Below are 12,417 nucleotides of genomic sequence, written 5' to 3'. Positions count from 1 at the left end.
CATCTTATATTTATTGGGAGGATAAATCAGTATTCCTTCTTCTTCTTCTTTGCTTTAATTGCGAGATCTTCTTCTTCTTCTTTGCTTTGCGGAGTCGAACCAGTCTTGGGTTTGCGTTCCGTAATCCAATAAATCAGTCTTAATTCTAACCCTATCTCTATTCCCTTGACCTCTGAGGTGAACGGTCACGGGGTTAAAGGGTTAGATGCGATAGGAAATTTCAACAAGGACAATACTAGGGAAGAGCTGCGGATACTATTAGAGAAATCCGAATTGCACTTTACCACTATCTGAAGGTGTTAATGAGCGCAGCGGCGTTCGGTTGTGTGCGTTTGCTGCTGTTGGTGAATATGGAAACACATACAGGTGTTTCTAACGCACATGGATGATTTATAAGAAAAAAGGATTTAATTGACTCATCTAGAGCTTGCGCGGCTCTGATGCGTTGTTTTATGCTTTAATGAACGTGGAAGAGAACATATGGAGGAGAATTTCTTCATAGCGCCAAAGTTGTAATTGAAAATAAAAGGCGGGGCAAGTGAACATGTATGATCTGTGGGCTCCAAGATGCCTATGCTATCCTTCGTCCACTTGATCAACACTGTTTTACCATACAGTATTATTGTGTTGTTCATATCGATAGACTGTATTTATCTGACGTAGTCGGGCTGATAATCTCTCTTGTGTATACGACCTGACGTATTTTAAATACTTTGACAACTGACTGAGCACCGCGTACGTGTGGAAGATGTTGACTGAAGTTGGTTCATGCTCAGGTACAGGACTGGCCGTCTCTGGATATTTCAGGCTTTATGCTCGGCTACCTATGATGCGTCCGGTCATCAACCACGCGCCGTTGGGCTGCTTCTCTCAATAATTCGGAGAGGCGCTTTTCTCAGATGCAGATATGCACCGTACTATCTGATACTCTAATTGTCACCCGGTCAGAATGTCGCTTCTTCTTCTTCGGTGTAACGTGTCGCTGTTGTCTGACGCAGTTGAGCTTCTGCTTCTCTGGGTTGCTTTTGGCGGATTGCAAATAACTTTAAGGTGCATACCGCCCACCTACTGTACATGAGTGTGAATCATCATATCATTCCATCTCTTAACTCATGGACCATATGCTATGATCATATCCATGAATAATAAATGAGCAACATAATATGTAACATTGTACTTAAATCAACATTCTATGATCTTTCCTGACCTAATGTTAGATAATTTTATACCCCAGTTTCATTTAGGTAACAGTGCTTTTCTTGTACTCTTCTGTACCTCTCCTTTTGTTCCAAATACCAACCACACTCCATCCCTCTCTGTTTTCATACGTGATCCGTTTAGTTTTTCTTTCAAGCTGTATACGATGTTGCACATTTTCTTTAACTCCACAGTTGCTACACTTGGCACTTACTTTTCTCATGACATGCATCGTACATTCAATGCTGTGTGACTTATTATTCATGATGTAGACTATCATGATTGGCTCCCTTTCGTTTCCTTTCTTTATGAATAGTGTGTCTCGCTCGCAGATCCAGCAGGACCGCCAAGCATGTCTCTATCAACTGCAGCTTACTGTTATCTTAAATCGCACAATGTATTCTCGGTAACTATCGAATCTAGACATTGTATTAGTCTCATAACAGTATTTTTATTTAATGATACTTATGAGTTAATCAATCCTATTCAATTCCACTTAGTCTGAGAGTAAAATTATCTATTTATCGATAGATTGGCTTTGGATTTATATACACAGTTATGTTCAAAATGTAAACCAACAAAGATTATAAACATTATTTTTCTTGTTAGTATCCTTATCTCTCTGTTATGTATCTTGCTGTCTTTGCCAATCTGGCCAGCGTTTCTTGGTGCTCACGTCTTTTCTGTACAGTTCTGCTTGTAGTACTGAGAATAAGAAACAAGTTGTTGTAATAATTTCGTTGTTAATTTATCGTGATGATAGAAGTTGCATAAGTATAAGTTGTGATTTACAAAATAAATAAACTCAGTTACCTCTAGTCATTAAACCCCATATTTTGTATCATTGAGTTAAACATTACATACGTACATACTTGGCTTAAAACCTTCTTATTCGCACTTTTGGCAACGGAGCATTTTTCACCTCAAGACCAGCCCCCAGGAAAGTGCGGTGCGGACTCTGAGGGAAAATATTCGTTGTTGTCCAAAACGGCTTTACTCACAATTTCCTTATCAGTCTGTTGACGTCGACCGGGCAAGGAAATACTTTTTCCCCTTGAATTAACATTGGGGAAAGAGACGTCTGTAAATCGGTGGATAATTTTTTTGAAACTAAATAAACTTACCCCAGTTATAAAACTATTGTATAATCCCTAGAATCATTGAAGTCCTTAAAGTTTGTAAAATTGCACTTAAAAAGCCGCTAATTCTAGATTTTTGTATTCTCTCTTCTCCATTCTTTTCTAGTGAGCCGAGAGTGTTGTGCTCGGGCTGGTGCGGCTTTAAGGGGCGCATGCTTCTGTGAGCGCGACAAAAACGGGTTCTTTCTGCCTGCTTTGACAGCCAGGGGCCATGCTGGGTTAATTCTGTGACGTTTCGCTCTTCAAAAAGTTGGGCATTTTGACTTCATTGCGGCCCATGAGCAGCTTCTCATAGGAAGAAGACGGAAGGACCCCGCCTTCCGACGCTGTATCCAGTTCTTACTTATACATCCATGCTCCAAGACGGGTTAACATAACTTTTACACTCGGGTCGGTCTTAGTTCTCTTCCGCCATGTGTTTGAGTGCGGCACAAAACGTGTTGTTTGTGTGTGGTGTGTGTGTGTGTGGTGTTTGTGTGTTGTGCTGTGTGTGTGTTGTGGTGTGTGTGTGTGTGTGTGTGTGTGTTTTGTGTGTGTTGTGTTTGTAGTTCTGTGTGTGTGTTGTTGTGTTGTGTTGTGTTGTGTTGTGTGATGTGTTGTGTGTTTGCATTGGCATATTGGAAAATAAATAATACCATGTAGACGCACTTTGTAGTTCTTTATTGCATATTAGGAAAACTCGAAGTTGGGGCCGACAGTTAAGACTGCGATATAATGTTGTGTGTAGATATAATACATATGACAATCTTTATTGTTTAAATGTCTCCAGTACCGATAAAAAGATCGATTAAACGTTGGGACGTTAACGGTACGCAACGGTCTTTAATAATTCACGTCCGTGGCCCCGTTAATACTTGGGGGCTCGTACCCCATTTCCCTTAGGTTTTTTAATTATTACATTTCTTTCATCCATATTAACATTTTCAAATAAACCAATACCTTTGGTATCTCACCAAAGAGGCCAATGGCGTAGTTGCTGCTTAAAGAACATATGCTGGTTGGATGTGGTTGATTTGGGTGATGATGGTTGTGCTCTTCGCTGTCAGGATCTGGTCGGTGTCCTCCTCGCAGAAGCGATTTGCCTTCGTCGTTCCTCGTCATATGATGGCTGCGTAGTTTTCTTTTGCTTCAGCAAGGGTCGCTCCGATCTCCATTTCCTTTGGGAGAAAGCTGCTGGACCGGCTTAAAGGGCGGACGCAGAGAGGTACATTTACACAGTTGTGATTTTAGAAAAAAACTTTTTTTTGAAATTAAAACTAAGTCGTTAACTTGCAAAACAGCGGACTGACCCAAAAAATTACTTTGGCATCTAGAATATGACAGATTTTCTTTTTTCTCTCACGCCCCGTTGTTGTTGCCTTCTTTGTTTCCCACTCATGCTCTGCAGGACAGCACGGTTCCAAGCCCTCGAGCCAATTATATGACTAGCTTATCCAGGCTTTTCCCTCTCATAGTTTCTAGTGATTCAGACGGTAACACCTTCCACCGCCTTAAGACTGTCGGCCAAAATGCGACCACCGAGGCTTGAGCCTGAAATAAAAAATTTAAAAAGAGGGGTCAAAAGAGCAAAGCTTTTAAAGCATTAAATGGGAAAGATATTACACTTAAAGAACCGAGGGAATAAACCGGAAAGACTGTTTGTTGTTTGTAGCCCTATTGAAACTTATCTTTAGGGACAGGACAGGAGCAGATAATAATATATCGTACCTGCAGGTCATTTTGAGGGTTCCAGTCAGAAGTCGAATATCACACAGGTGTCCGCAGCAGTGAGGTTCACAAGCTCTTGATCAGGTGTTTGATGTGGGCTGGCATGATCCTTTCTGCAGCGATAAATAAAGAAAACAAAGAAGACATTATTAATAATAGTAATGAGGTAACAACAATAATATTAGTATAACTATTTATATAGCACTTACACAATAATTGCAAAGTGATTCTCACAACCAAAAATAAAGAACAAAACAATGTCAACAATAAAAAAAAAAAATTATATAGAATGTTAAGAGACAAAGAAATGATAAACATTCTGAGAGGCCGACTACAAAAGGTAGACTCAATGGCTCTTGATGACATCAATGAGCAGTCCCAAAACATGCTGCTGTATAAAAAGAAATAGGTCCTGATTTCTTCTATTTAGTGGTTGGATGATTTGTTGTATTGATTGCTGATGGATGTTAAGATATGTTTTACAATTATAACTTAATTGTAATTGGAATCAAAAGTTTACAAATCGTAGTTTTAATAAAATGACTAGCAATATAGGGTTTATTCAACAGCGGTAAGCATTAAGTTGCTAAATTAACGTACACTGAACTGTAAAACTTACCACTATTTAGGAAAGGACCTGATCAGAAGGATTGACTAGTAAGACAGCAAAGAGGTGGAGGAGGTCTCTGTCATGTACCATTGGTAGATGTTACACCTGAAAGAAAGAGATAAGGAATAAGACAACACAGGAGGACAAACATCCTCTTAAGTAAAAGACGAAATCATGTCAAGCTTTACATCTTTCAGTCTTTATAATGCACTGTTGGAAATTACATTCCAAAAGGCTAAATTCAAACTCAATACCATAAATAACTGGGTAGCCTACCAAAGTGCTTTACCTGATAGAACACGTTCCACACGGAGCAGCAACCATCCGGCTGGGCCTTTTGCTGCATATCATCTCCTCCCTCTCCACTGTTTCCAGTAGATCTCTACTGCCTCTGTCCAATAAAACTGAAATGCCCCAAAACAATCATATTTAAAAAGTTAAAACAATAACTTGCTTTTGGCATTCAAATGTATTAGAATCTCACCTTTTTCCTGGATGTCAGGAAGGCGTTCCCTTCAAGTCCGCAACCAGTCATAGGAGTTCAAATGCAAAGCCTGAACGATGACAAGAGCGAGACTTACATTTTACAAGATAAGTAATACCAGAGCAGTGTGTACGACATGCAGAGAGCAGATCAAATCCCCTGACAGACTCACACACTTTGGTGATGTCCTCATCTGATAATGATGTTTCATTTTTAGCAGCAAAGTAACATTACTCAAGGTATATGTTGGACCCAACTCATGTACAGTATGTTTTGCATCTCCTCAACAATGGTCTGTATAGTTGAGTAGAAACAAACTGTCGCTACAGTTTCAGGTAGATTAACAAAGAAAAGTTTGCAATGAAGCACAAAATCCCTCTTTGTATTAAGCTAGCTGCCACAGAAAGTACAGCTTAATATGCTAACCTGGTAGAGTTAGCTAACGTTAGCTAACTTCATGTCCAACTAAAAACCTCTAACGTGCATTAGATTGACGATTTTAAACACAACTTAACTCTTTCAACTTAAACAACGTAAAATAACGTTAATTTAACATACCCTTAAATAACTACATCACGTTTTTCAGAACAACACAAACTGCAGAAAACGTTAGCTGCTAACTGTTGTTAGCTAAGACAGCTAGCTCGTAACAATAGCCTCCTAGCAAACTTAAGGTTACGTTAACATTAACTTCACGTTGTAAGAAAGCAAAACGAACCTTCGAGAAATATTTTACTCTCAGACTGGGTGTAATTGTGTTGCATTGCTTACCTCCAGAAGGACTTTTAGCTGTTTCCCAGTAGAGACTAGAGAGAGCTGTCAGAGCGGTTGCTCTCAGAAGAGCAGCATTGGGCGGACCAGAGAAGAACCAGTTAGTGTCAATCTTGTGGTGCTGTTGCTTTGGTCTGGGTCTCTGGATCTGTGAGCTAACCACGCCCCGTTCATTTGCATATAAGGAATGGAAATGTCTCATCATGAAATGTCTCATCATGAAATACAAGTCACCTGAAATAAATAATGCGTCATTATGAAATACAAGTCATCTGAAATAAATAAATATGTCATTATGAAATACGATTCTCTTGAAATAAATAAATGTGTCATTATGAAATACAAGTCTCTTGAAATAAATAAATGTGTCATTATGAAATAAAAGTCTCTTGAAATAAATGTCTCATTATGAAATAAAAGTCCCATGAAATAAATAAATGTGTATTTAAATGTACATTGTATACATATTTATTGCCTCATTTATTTATTTCATAATTTATTTCATAGGCATATTTATATATATATGTATTTATTTAATTATTGATGTATTTATTTATTTATTTAATTTTGGCTTAAATGGCATTCCATAGTTGCTTCCCCTCCTCTCTTCTCGGTTCCCCCGCTCGCATCTCCTGTGGGCGGGACTAAGTCTCGAGGATAGGAGTCGAGGAGGGGAGTTAGAGAAATGAGAAAGGCCCCCGCCGGTTATCTCTTTTTTTTAATACGTTTGTTGTTGTAACATGCATTTCGGCCACAAGAGGCTGCCCCATTTTCACAGGACTAAAAACATTAGTGTTTTCTTTCAAGTGAGATTTAATTTCTCCTATCACTTTAAAAACAAAGTACATCAAGGATTTAGCTTGAATCAGCAAGTTATATTGTCAAGTTATGTATGTATAGAGCAAAACAAGTATCCCTTTAAAATGGTCCAATCAGCAATAATTTAACATCATAGAAAACAGGGAAAAATTGTCTAAAGGGTTTGACCTTTCAATAGTGAAAACAGGTGAAGAAATGTAGCTTAGATATCTGTCTTGCCATAACTTTTAATTTTAACCTGAACACGTATCATACTTGTCTCACGGCTGTGCTTTAATAATGAACACAGAGGAAACCACAACAATATGTGGGTGACCATTTATTGCCTCTCGATGCTGCCCTAGATGTAGCATCTGTGCATTGAGGCGCTTGATGGTAGCTTATGTCTCTAGCACATTTTGCATGCCACAAACTTCAGTTGGAGCCGGGAACACCAGGGCGCGACATTGCGCCCCGAGACCCACTCTTGCGTCTCTGCTCCATACTTAAGGATAGATGGATCTGACACCGGAACGCATCGACAGCGGCACATTTTGACTTTTCTCCATCCCGAATTCGGATCATATATTCTCTGTTTTACTTCTATTATTTTGTAGAAGCAATGGATATCTACAGCTCAACGCTCTCACCGGCGCTGGACATCTTCACAGGATGCTATCTGCTGGTTATAGGTAATTAAAAGCCCTACTTAAGCTTGAATTAATGATTTAATACGATTATATAGCTCTCAATGGCTCTGCATCCCTGCTATGGCTCAGTTAAGTGTGAGATAAAAAATACTGTTATACTGGATTAATTTCTTCCACAGGATTTGGAGACTTCAAAAACAGAATAGCAAAGCACTAAATTCACTTTTCCGCTATCCATTTTACGCACATTTGACTCTGGAGGCTGGTTCTCCTATTTTTGTTTTTTCTCACTCATCTAAAACGTTTATACGACACTTAGACACAGTTATATGTCAAGTGTTTTAAAAGTGACATAAGAGCCACTGTGTTGCTTAAATCTAATTAATGTATGCTCTCTTTTCATCGTGCTGTGCACACAACAGGTTCCCCAACAAACCCGTTCCCCGACAAACCCGTTCAATTATAAATCCTACTCTTCAATTAAGTACTTTGGTTAGACATATGGTGATGATGATTAAGGTTAGAGTATACTCCAGATAAAACCTGTAAGTCGTTTAATGTCCTTCAAAGTGACAAAAAGAGTCCGTTGTGTAATAGGGCAGTCCTTAACCTCAAAGGATACATAACCTTTCAAATGGTGTCGGGCAGGATCTATATATAGTGCCATGAGTTAATTAGTGAAATTGAAAGGTACATTAAAGCCATTTACCTTGACAATAAAGAAGACAATTTGGTGAGCAATTATTTCAGTGGCAGCCCATTCACAGCAGGGGGTTTCAGCACGTTTTGAGATATTTTAACATACATGTAATCCTGAAGGATATGTTCCTATTTTAAATTAATTTCCATTTGTATATATCCGAAAGCAAAGCCAGCCTTGTCTGTCTTCATGATAAGTCAGTAAATCTACTGTAAAACCAGAGGAATATAAACAGATTTACAGAGTGTGATGAAAGATGGATGATAATCGCTTTGGACAAACACACAGTGCAGTGTATTGGCCAAAAAGCAAACAGAAGGCTGACCCTGCAGTGAATGGGGCACTGCAATAAAATCCTCTGCACTGTGAAGTGATTTGTTCCCTGTAATGCACAGAAGGTGATGGTTTAGTCCTCCTGGTTGAGCGTTGACATTCACATCTGCAGTTCAGCTCCTCTCATTGCCCTGTATTATAACAATATGATATAAATAATTGTAATATGACAGTGAACTTGCCATTTCAAAGTTGAACACATTTTATCATTTAAATAACATGGAATTATGTTGTAAGAATTCATATATCCTGCTGGGTTTTATTGCTGTGTAAATGACATTATGCGGTGGTTACGATTCACAGAGGCATGCATCACATTGGTTATGTCACACTTAGCGCTTTGCGAATAATTACCTTTCTAGTATGATTATCACATTTCTCATTAAAGGAAATCGTTTTTTATAGAATTATTTGTCAGGGTTTGAGTTTTGTTGTGTCTAGTTGTGGGGTTATTTTTGCTGTTTGTTTGTTTGTTTGTAGCCTTTATTTAACCAGGTGAAAGCCCCTTGAGGTCAAAAGATCTCTTTTTCAAGGGTGACCTACAGGACATTAGTTACACATCTAACATAAAAACAACAGAACAACAATAAGGATGACATACAACATAATGTACAGGGTACAGTTTACAAACTCTATTTACAGTGACAGGTACCATGAGTATCAAACAGCATGTCACCCAGCCGAGTTTTAAAATGATGCAGGGGAACCAAAGTGCTCAGTTTTAAACATGTTTGCAGACTGTTCCAATTTAGTGGAGCTGCACAACTAAAAGCTTTCTTCCCTAAGACAGTCCTAGCACTTGGCACATTTAATCAAACAACATCATGAGATCTCAGGCAATAAGTACTTTCAATTCGTTGAGAGATCAGAGAGCAGATATAAAAAGGTAGTTTACCCAACATGGCTTTATAGATGAACATGTACCAATGACTGAGCCTCCGTACAGTTAGTGAAGGCAGACCTGCCCTGGCATACAGGGTACAGTGATGAGTAAGTGCTTTACAGTTAGTAACAAATCTCAGGGCACTGTGATAGGCGGCATCTAACTTTTCGAGGCAATGGGCAAGTGCATTCATATAGATCAAATCACCATAGTCCAGCACAGGTAAAAAGGTCACAGTAACCAGCCTTTTCCTGGCTTCAAGCGAGAAACAGGACTTGTTTCTGAAAAAGAAAGCATACAGAGCCAGATGCTGTGGTAAGGCAAGGAGGTAGCTCATTACGGATCTCACCGGTGGATATCGATTTTATGGCTTTCCAAAATTTCCAAGGATTATTTAGGCTTTCTGTGGTAACTGACAAATAGTACTTCGACTTTGCACTTTTGACATTTGAAGTGAAGCTATTCCTTAGCTGCCTAAAACGCATCCATTCTACCTCTGAGCCTGATTGCCTAGCCTTTGCCCAGGCCTCGTTTCTCTCATGAAGGAGACTGGACAGTTCAGCAGAAAACCAAGGATTGTCTTGTACCTTTACTCTAAATTTACGCAGGGGTGCATGTCTATCAATGATCTCCATAAAACCAAGATAAAAATAAGACCATGCAGTTTCTACATCAGCACACAGATCGATTTTTCCCCAATCAAACCCAAACAGATCATGAACAAAACCCTGCTCCACAAAAATGTTTTATGTCTCTCTTAATAATAATACGAGGTTTAACCTTTGGACCTTAGTGTTCCTATTGTGGCTACAACACAGTGATCACTCAGATCATTCGCAATACTCCACAGATAAGTATTTTATAAGGAGCATTAAGTTAAAAATGAGATCAAATTAGGGAGATTTATTTACGGGACTTAATGTTTAGGGCGAGTAGTACTGTCAACAATCTGAGTAAACATTCAAAGAATACAAAGGTTTTTCAACATCCTCTGACACTGCAGTTAACCAGTCCAACTTAAAATCTCCAAGTAGAAGCTATTTCCTTGTAGTCTAGTTGCGATAAAGAGATTTGCTAGCAAAGACAAGGAGTCCTTGCCAGCTGAGGAGGGGTCTGTAACAGCCCACCACCATGACCTGTTGCCCCTTTGCCAGTTCTATATTAGACGCTAAAAATTCGAATTGCTTAACTGATAGGTTGGAAAACTAATGTAGTTACACTGAACTTATCTTTACATAAATGCGACGGCTCACCACCTTTATTAGGCCTGGTCGGAACGATACACCTTATAACCCAATTAAGCACATGTCACGAGGCCAAAATAGATTTATTTAGCTATGTTTCGGATTAAAACAATGACGACAGCAGTCAGTCGAGCTCGCCAAAATGCGGACAAATTAGTTTACCTAACAGACTGCCAGTGCGGCGGGCCCAATAGGGCGCTAGGGGCGGGGGCCCAAACCTCTCCCATTACAAATTGAGAAAATTAAAACAAGTTAAAATTAAATAAAAATATTTTTTTTTTTTTTTTTAAATATATTTGGAAAAATATATTTTTTTCATTCGAACTTTTTAGATGGACAAGGTAAATATTATATAAGTTGGTATCAGTCAATGTATAATCTACAATAAAATCTCGTTTAAAATGGTGTTACGATGCTAAAGTTACTGTAGTAAGTCACATGTTTCCTGGCCTTGGCCTTGCCCGTGTATCATTACCCTCTCTCGTCCGGGGCGCTAAGAGAGGAGCCCTCAACCAGTGCAGAGGCAGCCACTAGAAGGCTGACTGTTGCTATCTGTAAGATATGGCTCCGAAACATAAATTTCAGCAATCAGCGTTGTCAAAATCTGATGATCACCGGGCGCCAATATGTCAGCGCCCGGTTGCAGGGTTATGGCTTAGAAAGGATCCGTCTTGTGTAAAACTCTCGCGAGAGTTTGCGAGTCACGTGGCTGAAGTGTTTTACGTTTGGGACAGGCAGCCTTTCAGTTACGATCGTTAACATCAGTGCGGCCACAGCAAATGATGGTGAGAAGACTAAACTACTTATTATTATGTCAATTACAATTACAGGGAGTGTGATTTTAACTGTGTGTGTGAGCTGGGAGGCAAAAGAGGTAAACACTGTCTTTTGTTTCCCATGTTGCTCTTGCAAACAGCCGGACAGATACTATGTTGGCCCTTGGTTTTGCTAAATAAACACCACACATACACACATACACACACACACCACCACACACACATACACACACACACACACACACACACACACACACACACACACACACACACACAACACACCCACACACAACACACACACACACACAAAACACACACGCACACACAACACACACCACACACCCACACACACACAATAATTATTTGTAGTTTGAGTTTGACCAGCATCCATCAAACTTAGGGGGGGGGGATGTTTTGCCTTAAGGTCTGTTTTCTTAATATTTCTGTGTTTCGAACCACGTCTGTGTCTGGCATATAATGTTTCGTATTTGAGTCTCCTCAGGTTCCCGCGGGGTCTTAAAAAGTCTGTACATTTTTGATAATCTGAATGTAAGGCCTTAAAAAAGGTTCTTAAATATGGACCAAAAAATATAAGAAAGGCTTAAATATGATTTAGAAGGTCTTAAAATGATCGGATTTGAAAGAGTACTTTGTGTTGCGATTAGCGTCTTCTAAAATGTGTTTTTGGGAAATGTCCGGGCTGCAAAGTAACCAGTACGGTAATAGCCTATTCAGCTTCCCCCCAACAATTTGGTATGAATTAAATCAACATGGAACCAGTAATCACGTAACTCCTTGGTTTGCCCCCCGGCCCCTTATTGGCAGGAGACACCGCGCTAGTAACCCTAGCAGACCAAGCTTTAGCTTGCTGGCAAGTAGAAACTCATATATCTCTCTGGGAATCTACTTACAAATCAATATGGGGAAGTGTCAGTTCACAACCGTACTTGTGGTTGGACAAACATTGTTAATTTAGTGCTTGGTTGAAACCAGTTGGGAGGACGGTTTGAAGCCGGCACCATTTTGCAAAATAAATAAGCGTTTGTTTTGCTATGTAGCACTAAGCTAGGTGGAGCGTTAGCTAGTGCAGCAGGCTCCCGCAACAAACCCGGGGGGCCTTTCCGG

The 12,417-nt window shown here is 39.5% G+C and overlaps 1 protein-coding gene and 1 long non-coding RNA gene across 5 annotated transcripts in view; both read right to left on the bottom strand.

Moving 5' to 3' along the window:
• mad2l2 (mitotic arrest deficient 2 like 2) overlaps positions 1–12,417 on the bottom strand; it is a 19,653-nt gene that overhangs the window by 3,506 nt on the left and 3,730 nt on the right. The window lies entirely within an intron of this gene.
• LOC104966848 (uncharacterized) lies at positions 3,856–6,249 on the bottom strand. 4 transcript variants are annotated; one of them, XR_800684.1, is made up of 7 exons: positions 6,235–6,249; positions 5,909–6,103; positions 5,138–5,207; positions 4,943–5,057; positions 4,663–4,758; positions 4,044–4,156; positions 3,856–3,866 (listed from the first exon to the last, which is right to left on the bottom strand). It is a non-coding gene; the product is annotated as an uncharacterized lncRNA (long non-coding RNA). The 4 variants fall into 4 exon arrangements; XR_800683.1 differs by lacking the exon at positions 6,235–6,249 and having other exon boundaries at positions 5,909–6,176; XR_800685.1 differs by lacking the exon at positions 6,235–6,249 and having other exon boundaries at positions 4,943–5,044; positions 5,909–6,176.

Source organism: Notothenia coriiceps, unplaced genomic scaffold (assembly GCF_000735185.1).
Source record: "Notothenia coriiceps isolate Sejong01 unplaced genomic scaffold, NC01 NC01_scaffold00037250, whole genome shotgun sequence".
Taxonomy (NCBI): Eukaryota; Metazoa; Chordata; class Actinopteri; order Perciformes; family Nototheniidae; genus Notothenia; species Notothenia coriiceps.
The sequence above is the reverse complement of the archived record's forward strand: the minus strand, read 5'-3'. Positions and strand labels throughout refer to the sequence as shown.